Below are 13,181 nucleotides of genomic sequence, written 5' to 3'. Positions count from 1 at the left end.
GAAAGTTCCAGAATTAATCCAGTTTAATTCATGGTGAATATCAGCACAGTCCTGTCACTGGTGTGAGGCTACACAGTATACTGAAGGAGGGGACACAGCTCAGTGACCACCGCAATTTTGGTTTCATACCTGACACCTGGTCCAACTTAGACAAATGTCCAGGGAAATCCAAGAAAAGATAATGCACTGTCCTGCACCACCCTATTGATAGAGCTTCCCTTCCGTGGAGCCTCATCTCCATTTGTTTACCATGGACACAGACACTCTGTAAATGCAGAGTATAGAGGTGGGGTCATCAGACCCAGCAGCTGACAATACAAACACGAGATAAACATCCACAGAAACTCCGTTGATTTTCCAATGTCAGGAACAAGTCAATTTCCCACACGGAACGTGCACGCGCTCAGTGTTGAAAACTATTTCCACTCCTGAGTTTCTCTTCCAGGCTGAGAAAGCGTTGCATCTCTGCACACTCCCACACTAACAGTTTCTCTCTCCAAAGAATCAGTTGACAATGTAGCATTACCTTTCTCTACATCTCAGCAGCTACAAGGGCAGCACCAGTATTGCTAATGGATTTGATCATCACACTCAGAGAAGAGAGGTACAGGGAACCTAATTCACTTTAAACAGGGACAAATCTAAATGGATGCGATATTCAGGAATATGGGAAACGGGGAAATGTGCGAATAACTTCCCATTTTGTTTTCCTTTCATCAGCAATCCCTTTGCTCACTTTCATTTCTTTTCCTTTCTTTTTCTGGCCATTTCTCCATCCATTCAATTTACACCTGGCCCCCACCTCTCTCTCCAATCCAACCCTCCATGATACCCGGATAAATAATATTATCTCACAGTTTGCTTTCAGTTGTGAAGCAGGGTAACTGGACTCAAACGGTTATCTGCATTTCTCCTGACAGAGGCTGCCATACCTGCTGAGATTCTCCAATACTTTCAGAAGCTGGAGAATTTTATTTTCGATCTCTAGCACCCACCGTTCCTTGGTTTATTTCACTTTTCATGCTGTTGTTTCTCGGGATGCCAGCATCACGGGCAAGGGCAGTATTTGTTGTCCATCACTAATTGTCCTTGACAACGCGGCCATTTATCAAGACAAAATGGAGCCAACAATGTTGTTGTGGGTCTGAAATCACACTGAGTTCAGACTGGGTAATAATGTTAAGTTTCTTGAGCAAAGACTATCAGGGAAATAATGAAAATAAATCTTAACTGTTTCTGATTTCCACGATTGAAATTAGGTTTCATTCCAATTTTTGTCATTCAAATTTAAGCTCTATCATCGGCTGTGGTAGGATTTTAAACACTGCCTTGGAGTCACAGCCCATGCCTCTGAATTACCCGTCTAGTTACATGATCACTCTGATACAGAGTCCTTATTGCCTAGCCCGCTTTTCTAGTTCCTGCCAGAAGGAGATGGCTGGGAAATCAGTTGAACTACCAACAATCAAAAGGATTTTGGGGAAAAAAGCGAAAGGGAGATTGAGAGACAATTTCATGTAACATCACTGGTTGCAGAATGCTGAAATGAAGACATTTCGATAGCATCCTGCAACATGAGCCAGTATTCCTAGGAATGATAGGTGAAGGGGATGTTTGCGTCAATAAAGATGAAGGAGAGTTTTAGATGAACATTTGTTCTGCAACTTTGTAACTGGTTGTAGGGTCAGCAGAGACTTTGACTTATTGGGCTAAATCTAACAGTAGTTTGTCTCAGTGATATTTTTATTGAGTGTGACAGCGTGATTGTCTGTACGAGACTGAACTAGATTCAGGGTGCTATCTTATCAAACTCACCTAATTAACTACCCATCAATCTCATAGTGCTCCTCACATTCAATGCCAACCCAAGATGGCTGGAGGGACTCACCATCGTACTGATGTCCCTGGAAATTCTATAATCACTGACACTTGTGCCATCTTTCAAAGGCTATTGGGCACACTGTTGAACTTCCTCAGTTTGAAGCCACCCTGCACAATTGACCCCGAGCATGGCAGATAAGGGGAACTAACACCACAAATTTTCAACAGGGGGAGAGAGGTCCTAGTGGATGGGCTAGTACAGGGGGGTCCATTCTCTTCCCAGAGGAGACCTCATCACCAGCCGCACCGAGCATGGTCTGAGTTCACCACCCAGCTCAGTGCAGTATCTGCTCGCTCATACACACACACATACTTTGAATGTGGAAAATTCCAAATAGTATTTCAAAGAATTCCCATTTTCCAGTACAGGAACTTTCAGTCATTCAACCGCCTGAGTTCCTGCAAAAATATGCACTTATTTTATAACCAATAGCAATTAGTAATTCTGGCTATTTCACTTTGTCTCACTTTATTGTATTCAGCCAAACACTTCTAAACACTTGCCCCGTTATGAAATACAATTTTGAGCAGAGAATGTTTTATCCTCAGCTGATATCTTGATTCAACAGATGTGTTGAATCTGCTTAAACGCCCTGTCAAGCACAGAGCGCTGTACATTGGGAAGTGAACAAAAACACAAAGTGCACAAGTTCACTGGCTCTAAAACTGACACGACTGAGGTCTTAATCATGGTCAGGGAGAAAAACAGAGGAAAAAACATTCACTTCAAACATAGAAGATGTTATGATGGGAAAGAAAATTATTCAGATTAATATGTTCAAGTATTTGAGTAATGTAACAAATTAGAGGCGTGACATCAGGGAGAGACCCTGAGCAGAATGAGATTATGAAACTGGATGTTTGTGCACATCAGAAACCAGGTTGGGTCACTGAGTACAGGACTGATGGGTGAATGGATTAAATTAGATTACTTACAGTGTGGAAACAGGCCCTTCGGCCCAACAAGTCGATAGTGAGGGGTACAGACAGACGGTTTTGTGGGGGCGACAGGGACTCACGTTTGGTATGTTGCCTCCCAGGTGCAAGGGTACGTGATGTCGCTGATCGTGTTTTCCGGGTCCTTAAGGGGGAGGGGGAGCAGCCCCAGATCGTGGTCCACGTTGGCACCAACGATATAGGTAGGAAGAAGGGTGAGGATGTAAGGCAGGCTTTCAGGGAGCTAGGTTGGAAGCTCAGAGTTAGAACAAACAGAGTTGTAGTCTCTGGTTTGTTACCCGTGCCACGTGATAGAGAGTCGAGGAACAGGGAGAGAGAGCAGTTAAATGCGTGGCTACAGGGATGGTGCAGGAGGGAGGGATTCCGGTTTCTGGATAACTGGGGTCCTTTCTGGGGAAGGTGGGACCTCTATAAAAAGGATGGTCTACACTTGAACCTGAGGGGCACCAGTATCCTTGGGGGGAGGTTTGCTAGTGCTCTTTGGGAGGGTTTAAACTAACTCTGCGGGGGCATGGGAACCAGGACTGTAGCTTTAGGGTACAGGACCTTGAGTGTAGGGAGGTTAGGAATAATGCAGCGATCTCTAAGGAGGGTGCCTGTAACCAGAAAGGTGGATTGAAGTGTGTATACTTCAATGCCAGAAGTATAAGGAATAAGGTAGGTGAACTTGCAGCGTGGGTTGGTACCTGGGACTTCGATGTTGTGGCCATTACAGAGACGTGGGTAGAACAGGGACAAGAATGGCTGTTGCACGTTCCAGGGTTCAAATGTTTTAGTAGGATCAGACATGGGGGTAAAAAGGGGGAGGCGTGGCATTACTTGTCAAAGACAGTATCACAGCAGTGGAATGGACGATGGAAGAGGACTTGCCATCTGAGGTAGTTTGGGCTGAGGTTAGAAATAGGAAAGGTGAGGTCACCCTGTTAGGTGTTTTCTACAGGCCTCCTAATAGTCCTAGAGAAGTAGAGGATAATATTGCGAGGATGATTCAGGAAAAGAGTGAAGGTAGCAGGGTGGTTGTTATGGGGGACTTTAACTTCCCAGATATTGACTGGGAGAGCTATAGCTCGAGTTCATTAGATGGGTCGGTGTTTGTCCAATGTGTGCAGGAGGGTTTCCTGACACAATATGTCGACAGGCCAACAAGAGGGGAGGCTATATTGGATTTGGTTCTAGGTAATGAACCAGGCCAGGTGTTAGACTTGGAGGTAGGTGAGCACTTCGGGGACAGTGACCACAACTCGGTGACTTTTACTTTAGTGATGGAGAGGGATAATCGTGTGCCGCAGGGCAAGAGCTATAGCTGGGGGCAGGGAAATTATGATGCAGTGAGGCATGACTTAGGATGTGTGGATTGGAAAAACAGGCTTCAAGGGAAGAACACTAATGAGATGTGGGGAGTGTTCAAGGAGCAGCTACTGCGTGTCCTCGATAGGTATGTACCAGTCAGGCATGGTGTAAAGGGCCTTGTGAGGCAGCCGTGGTTTAGTAAGGAATTGGAGTCCCTTGTGAAAGGGAAGAAGGCGGCATATGTAAAGATGAGGCGTGAAGGTTCAGTAGGGGCGATTGAGTGTTATAAGGTAGCCAGGAAGGAGCTAAAGAGGGAGCTAAGAGAAGCGAGAAGGGGACATGAAAAGTCTTTAGCTGGTAGGATTAGGGAAAACCCAAAGGCTTTCTATAGGTATGTCAAGAATAAAAGGATGACTAGGGTAGGTATCGGTCCAGTCAAGGATAGTAGTGGGAAGTTGTGTGTGGAGGCGGAGGAGATTGGAGAGACATTAAATCAGTACTTTTCCTCAGTATTCACTCAGGAACAGGACACTGTTGCTGATGTGAATATGGAATCACAAATAATTAGAATGGATGCCCTGGAAATATGCAGGGAAGAGGTTTTGGGAATATTGGAAAGGATGAATATAGATAAGTCTCCTGGGCCTGATGGCATTTACCCCAGGATCGTATGGGAAGCTAGGGAGGAGATAGCAGAGCCATTGGCCTGGATTTTTATGTCGTCGTTGTCAACAGGAATAGTACCAGAGGACTGGAGGATAGCGAATGTGGTCCCATTGTTCAAGAAAGGGAGTAGGGATAGCCCTAGCAACTATAGGCCAGTGAGTCTGACTTCAGTGGTGGGCAAAGTCTTAGAGAGAATGGTAAGGGATAAGATTTATGAACATCTGGGTAGGAATAACGTGATCAGGGATAGCCAGCATGGTTTTGTGAAGGGCAGGTCGTGCCTCACAAACCTTATTGAGTTCTTTGAGAAGGTGACCAAGGAAGTGGATGAGGGTAAAGCAGTAGATGTTGTGTATATGGATTTTAGTAAGGCGTTCGATAAGGTTCCCCATGGTAGGCTAATGCTAAAACTTCGGAGGTATGGCATTGAGGATACATTAGAGGTTTGGATTAGGAATTGGCTGGCTGGAAGGAGACAGAGGGTAGTAGTTGATGGATTATGTTCATCTTGGAGCGCAGTTACTAGCGGTGTACCACAAGGATCTGTTTTGGGACCATTGCTTTTTGTTATCTTTATAAATGATCTAGAGGAAGGACTTGAAAGCTGGGTAAGCAAGTTTGCGGATGACACAAAAGTCGGTGGAGTTGTGGATAGTGAGGAAGGAAGTGGTAGGTTACAGCGGGATATAGATAAGTTGCAGAGCTGGGCGGAAATGTGGCAAATGGAATTCAATGTAGCTAAGTGCGAAGTCGTTCACTTTGGTAGGAATAACAAGATGATGGATTACTGGGCTAATGGTAGGCTACTTGGTAGTGTGGATGAGCAGAGGGATCTTGGTGTCCATGTACACAGATCTCTGAAAGTTGCCACCCAGGTAAATAGTGCTGTGAGGAAGGCATATGGTGTACTGGGCTTTATTGGCAGAGGAATTGAGTTCCGGAGTCCTGAGGTCATGTTGCAGTTGTATAAGACTCTGGTGCGGCCTCATCTGGAGTATTGTGTGCAGTTTTGGTCGCCATACTATAGGAAGGATGTGGAAGCTTTAGAACGAGTGCAGAGGAGGTTTACCAGGATGTTGCCTGGAATGGTAGGAAAATCTTATGAGGAAAGGCTGAGGCACTTGGGGCTGTTCTCATTGGAGAAGAGAAGGTTTAGGGGAGATCTGATAGAAGTGTATAAGATGATTAGGGGTTTAGATAGGGTAGATACTAAGAACCTTTTACCGCTAATGGAGTCAGGTGTTACTAGGGGACATAGCTTTAAATTAAGGGGTGGTAGGTATAGGACAGAGGTTAGGGGTAGATTCTTCACACAGCGGGTTGTGAGTTCATGGAATGCCCTGCCCGTATCAGTGGTGAACTCTCCTTCTTTATGGTCATTTAAGCGGGCATTGGATAGGCATTTGGAAGTTATTGGGCTAGTATAGGTTAGGTAGGATTCGGTCGGCGCAACATCGAGGGCCGAAGGGCCTGTACTGCGCTGTATCCTTCTATGTTCTATGTTCTAAGTCCACACCGACCCGACGAAGCGCAACCCACCCATACCCCTACAATTACCCCTTACCTAACACTACGGGCAATTTAGCATGGCCAATTCACCTGACCCGCACATCTTTGGACTGTGGGAGGAAACCGGAGCACCCGGAGGAAACCCACGCAGACACGGGGAGAACGTGCAAACTCCACACAGTCTGTCGTCTGAGTCGGGAATTGAACCCGGGTCTCAGGCGCTGTGAGGCAGCAGTGATAACCACTGTGCCACCGTGCCGCCCACACGGTGGGTATGGTGTGAACTGGGAGAAAGTCATTAGACTTGATTTGCAGATATTGCAGCTCACACTGGGCTATCATGTGATGCTGTTGATCTCAGCAGCAGTCGCAGCAGAATTGCATTCAATCACAATCCATAACCTTTCTCCCAGGATAATCCACCAGTCTGCCATTATCATCAAGCTGAGTGATGGTTCAGTGCCGAGTTTGGGTGAACATGCCAGAGTCCTCTCAGGAAGTACGGTGTGATCCATTGAGTCCTCTCCTGTCTTGTTCCTTCTTCCAAAGTACATCGCCTCATGTTTATCAGGGTTACATTCCATCGGCCATTGATCCACCCATTTGATCATTCCATCTGTATCTTCCTGTTAATATAAAGCCTTCTCGTCACTGCCAACCAACCAGACAAATTTTGTGTCAAACGCAAATTGATTTATCACACTCACCCCAATCCCCTCGATATTCACAGCTGCATCATTTATGAATACTACAAATAATAAAATTAAAAATCACACAACACCAGGTTATAATCCAACAGTTTTATTCGGACACACAAGCTTTCGCATCGCTGCTTCTTCATCGCGTGATTATGCTCTTCGAAAGGTCGTGCCTCCAAATAAACTGTTGGACGATCATTTAGTGTTCTGCAATTTTTAAACTTTGCCCAAGCCAGTCCAGCACTGACATCTCCGAATCACAAATAATATGAGACACAGCACTGATCCCTGTGGTACACGATTGGATACTGGTCTCCAGTCAAACAAACAGACTTCTACCAGCAGATCTTCTGTCTCCTACCACTAAGATTTGGATGTAACTTGGCAAGTCATTAATGAGTCCTACCTGTTCCTTGGTTATTCTGTTCCACTTGATGTACCTGTAGAATATCTGGGGATTTTCCTTAATCTTTCCTGCCAGCAGAGTTCCATGTCGCTGTGTTCGTCAGTCCCCTTCAAATGAAGAATTGCCTTCTTATTGCAGTCTGAAATGGTCTATCCTTTACCTGCAATTATTTGCCTTATATGTAGAGTAGGCAGCCAGAGAAAACTCCTGTTTATTTCCAACTTGTCATATGTTCAGTGACTTTTCTAAATGTCACTATGATCACCTCTCATTCTTTGAAACTCGAAAGAACACAGGCTGAGTTTCCACATCAGGCAATCTCACCATCTGAGGGATTAATCTGGAGAATGTCCATTGCACACCCTCCGTGTCAGTATAACCTTTCTCAGATTGGGTCACCAACACTGGACTCAATCCTCGATGTACAGTTTCATTAACAAGCTGTGATACTGCTTCAGCATGACCTTCCGACAATGTTCTGATTCTCTTAAATGAAGGCGAACCTGACTTTAAGTTTTCACTTCTATATATTTCTCCAATTACCATTCACATTACTTTATTTATGAATTCACTGCATGAGTTCTGATGAAAAAAAACCTTCTGAAAATCGAAATATGCCATTTCTATGTTGTAATAAACAAGTTCAAATCATTCTGAAGTTTGTCAAGTATGAAGACTCTTGTCAGACTCTGTCAGTGCGTACTGATTCTCTCCAATGTTGCTGTTAATTTCTAAATATCCAATATCAGATCCTACATAATAGGTTCAATCAGTTTGCCTACAGATGTCAAGTTAATTGGTCAGCAGTTCTCCACACTATCTCTTCTTCCCTTTGCAGAAGCTTGAATCCCTTCCATTCATCAACAATGCTGGAAGCTTTACTAACTTCCAGCCTCTGCAGAATGTACAGGAAAATAAAAGTCATCGACAGCAAAATTAATGTGTCTATTGCTGATTAATTTCTAATATTTTAATACGAAGTACAACTGGCTCATCAGACTTAGCAATGCTCAACCCAGCTACAATACTACTATGCTAGCCTTCAACTACTACCTTGTTACTGATATGAATTGACTTTATGTTTTTAGTTCCACAAGTTCCATGTGATCACTTAGTATTTCTCAGCAATTTTCTGGATCTTCCTCCGTGATGACAGATGCAAAGTAACTGGTTATTTTCTTGGCCATTTCCATGTTCTCCTCAATAACCTCTCCTCTCCTGATTACAAAATCCCACATTTGACCCTGCTTTTATTTTGTTTTCTTTGCAATACAGATTGTAGATTTATGTAGTCTGTATGTTCTTCTTTCACAGAATTATTAAAAGCCCACAGTGTGGAAAAGGCCCATGGGCCCAACAAGTCCACCCTGCCCCTCCGAAGAGTAACCACCCAGACCCATTCCCATCCGATTTCACATTTTGCGAATGATGCACCTAATCTACACATCCCTGAACACTTTGGGCAAATAAGCATGGCCAATTCACCTAACCTGTAAATCTTTGGACTGTGGGAGGAAACCGGAGCACCCAAAGGAAACCCACACAGACACGGGGAGAATATGCAAACTCCACACAAACAAATTTATGAGAATTCTCTGGTTGCCACAATGTCTAAAATTCTTCTGAGTTCACTTCCTATGATTAATATAATCTTTAATTTATTATGTTAGCCTTCATGAAGTCACTTGCCCTTTCTTTGGTGATTCTACCTTAAAGAAATAGACATATTTTTCAGACATTGCAGGATTTCTGTAGATCTCCTGGTCCTGAACAGGTGTATCCAAGAAGACAGCTAGAGGCGAGAGAAGATATTGCGGGGTCCTGGCTGATCTTTTTGCATCACCGCTGTCCATGGGGGAGGTCCCAGAATACTAGAGGGTCGTGAACGCTTTGCCCTTGTTCAAGACGGGCTGCGAAGAAGAACCTGTGAACTATAGACCAGTTAACTTAACAACTGTGACATGTAAATTCCTTGAGAAGGTTCTGAAAGATAACATATGCATGTATTTGAAAAGACACGGTTTCACAAGGAGCAGTCAGCACTGCTTTGTGCAAAGGATATCATGGCTCACAAATCTTTAGCGTTCTTTTGAGGAAGGGACCTCAAGAGGTGGTAGGGTGGTAGACATAGTCTATCTAGATTTCAGGAAGGCCTTTGATAAGGTTCCACATGATAAGCTGCTCTGAAAGGTTCGATGGCATGGAATTCAGGGGGATCTGGCAAATTGGACACTCAATGGGTTTGATGGAAGAAAGCAGAAGCAAATACTGGAAGGATGCTTGTTGGACTGGAGGCCTGTGACGAGTGAAGTGTCTCAGGGCTCGGTGCTGGGCCTATTACTGTTTGTTAGCTCTATCAATGGTTTGGATGAGAATGTGCAAAGCATGATTAGTAATTAGGCTGATGACAATAAAATAGGCAGTACTGTGAACAGTGAGAAAGGTTATCAGAAATTGCAGTAGGACCTTTATCAGCTGAGGATGTGGGCCGAGAAATGGCAAATGGATATTAATGTAGATATATGTGGGGCGTTGCAATTTGGAATGTCAAATCCAGGTTGGCATTTCGTGGTGAATGTTAGACTCTGAAGGAGTGTAGAGGAACAGAGGGACCATGGAGCTGAGATCCGTGGTTCTCTGAAAGTAGTTGCATGTGGACAGTGCAGTGAAAAAGGTTTTTGGCACACTGACCTTCATCAGTCAGGACATTGAGTACAGAAGTTGGTGAGTTATATTGCAGTTGGACAGGAGGCTGGTGAGGCATGCACTTAGAGTATTGTGTTCGGTTTTGTTCACTTTGTCAGAGGAAGGATGTGATTAAACTGGAAAGAGGACAGAAGAAATTTACAAGGATGTTGCCAGTACTCAATGGTCTGAGTTGTAGGGAGAGTTTGAACCGGCCAGAGTATTTTCCTTTGAGTGTAAGAAACTGAAGGGAAATCGTATAGAAATGTATCAGATCATGAGATGCGTGGATAAGGTGAATGCACTCATTCTTGTTCCCAGTTTTGGGAATCAAGGGCTGGAGGACATCAGGTTAGAGGTGAAAGAACAAATTGGATCCTGAGCGCCAACTTTTTTTACGCAGAGGTTGGTGCACATATGGAATTAGCAGACAGCGGTTTGGTTGAGGCACGTGCATTAACAACATTCAAAAGGCTTTTAGACAAATACGCGGATAGGAAAGATTTAGAAGAATAAGGAGCAAGGACAGCGAAATGGAATGAGCAGGATGGACATTTTGGTCGGCACGGACCACTTTGGTCCAAAGGGCCTGTGTCCAAGCTGCAGGGCTCCATGGTTCTATGACTCTAACAACCATTGCGTGTCTACCACTTCACGCTCAAACATTCGATATTGTATGCAAGCGCCGTGTAAAATACAACATATTAACGTCTCTAGTCCTCAGATCAAGGTTACTAATGAGTCCTTCTGACCACACAACACCAAATCAAAAATAACCTCCTCTCTTGTTAGAGTGACAACATACACTTCAACCAACCTGTTTTACGCGAATGGAATTTATTTTTCACAACATTAGCAGTCGTTTAGGTAACGCAATTTAGATGCAATTTAAGATCATTCAATAATACTGCAGCACCCACAATGTTTGCATCTCTAATTTCCAGAGTATACAATGCACAGAATTTGCACGAGAGCATTGGTTTAGATACATAATACACCAATGCTTGCTTCTCCTTCCTATTTGTAAGATCCACCCAAACTGATTCTGTGGATTCTGAGGGATAGGGTCAGTGGCGTTATTAGTGATAGACTTGGACAAGACATTCGGGGAGGTTCACCTCGACGCTGACATGATCTGAAGTAATGACCAGCATCACAGGACAAGTATCGATATCCTCCCAACTCTGTCAGGTTAACTGTTACCGTACTCTCTCTGCTCCCTTACACTCACTACCTGTTATAGCACCTACCCCCTAACAAGGCTCACACTCTATCTCCAAATAAGGCTCACGCACTACCACTCTCACTATTGAATTCAGCATCTTTTCCACGCCACCCCCAACCCGCGCGCTCTCTTTCCCTCCACTATACACCCACCACTAATAACACTGCATGGATACAACACTGTGGACTGACTCCCTCCGGAAACCTCACCATTCCCCCTCCCCCTCCACCTACACCAGCACTAACAGCAGGGCCACACACCCCCACCATCACTCCTCCCCGCCGTTCTCCCATTCCAGGAGAAACGGACTGTAATAGGAGGGAAAGGACCAAGCCACGTGGTAGAGCACCCGATATCTGACCCATTCTCCACCCTCCCCACCCCCAGCGCCATGTAAGGAGGACCCTGGTACGAGCCGGAGCGGACTGGGACGTGTCGTATGGAGATTGCGTGGCATCCATATCCCTCCAACTGAGTAAAAAACAATGTTCAGTGAAGGGCAATTCGCACTTTAATCACTCTGTCTGTTCTCACAATTTTCTCCCTCCTAAAACAACAAATATCTCATTGCAGAGAGATACAAACACAAAAATATTCAGAGACACACGTGAACACGCTAATATATTGACACTCACAGTACTTATACGAAGATAGAACCGCACACAACTAGTGGCATACGGAGACATAGACAGTCGCACACAAATAGGCACAAGCACAAGTAAAACGTACAGGCTAATACACAGATGAACCGATGTCAGCACATAAATTCACAAATACACAGACACATGAACAAGCACACACAAGTACACATATGGAAGCACACAGACACAGATACGAGTGCTTATAAGGCAGAGATAGATAAGTCTTTGATGAATAAGGCATGTCAAGAGTTACAGAGAGTAGGCAGGAGAATGATGTTGAGAAACCTCTAAGCCAGTATTAAATGGCATTCGGAGTCGATGGGCCGAATGGCCTAATTCTGCGTTTTTAATGCTCGTGTGGTGTCATGCTATCAGTTATTCTCTTCCTGGGGCAGGAGCAGAGAATGAGTTTAATACATATTTGATTGAAAAGGGTCAGTGGTCCTATTGGACAGGTTTGGAGGGCTGAATGGTTTATGTCTATGCCTAATTATTCTGTCCTTGTGTTTCAAAAGAGGTGGCGATTTCATGTTAGGTTACCACAGTTTAATATAACGGGTCCCACACTGAAATAAGGTCACCCTATTACACTTTAGTGTTGTACTATCTGTAGGGTCCTCATCCTCAGGAGCAGTGAAGACTCGGTTTTTGAAGATAATCAAGACTGAGCTCGACTGATTTTTGCTGGACAGGAGAGTCAATATTTATTGGAAACAGACAGGAGACGGATGGTCAAACACAATAGATCAGTCATGAGCATTCAGGCTGGTGGTGCCGAATGACCAACTGCTGGCCCTATCCCATGTGTTGTTCGCTCTATCCACCCTCGAGGCTGTAACAGGGATATACTGCTGCTACTACCTCATGCATTGTGCCCTCCACCCACCTGTCGAAGCTGGGACAGAGATAGGGGACCACCTCATTCAGCCAGTCTTTATTGTTACCATGAGATTGGAGAAGACCATTCTGCCTCTTTAACGAGTGACAGAGAAAACTGGAACAAATCATTTTAGTTCATTGAGTGCATTTTACTGCACAACAGGCCATTTAAACTGCCTGAACTGCTACACAGGAAGCGGTTGCTAACAGTCAATAGAGAGAAGATGTAAATGCTTATTTTCACATTACAAAGCCGTAACTGGTGGAGTGCCTCAGAGATCACTATGGAATCATCAACGATCAATATCTGTATCAAAGATCTCGAGGAAGGGACTGCATGTATT

The sequence above is a fragment of the Hemiscyllium ocellatum genome, chromosome 39 (assembly GCF_020745735.1).
Source record: "Hemiscyllium ocellatum isolate sHemOce1 chromosome 39, sHemOce1.pat.X.cur, whole genome shotgun sequence".
NCBI classification, from domain to species: Eukaryota; Metazoa; Chordata; class Chondrichthyes; order Orectolobiformes; family Hemiscylliidae; genus Hemiscyllium; species Hemiscyllium ocellatum.
The sequence above is the reverse complement of the archived record's forward strand: the minus strand, read 5'-3'. Positions refer to the sequence as shown.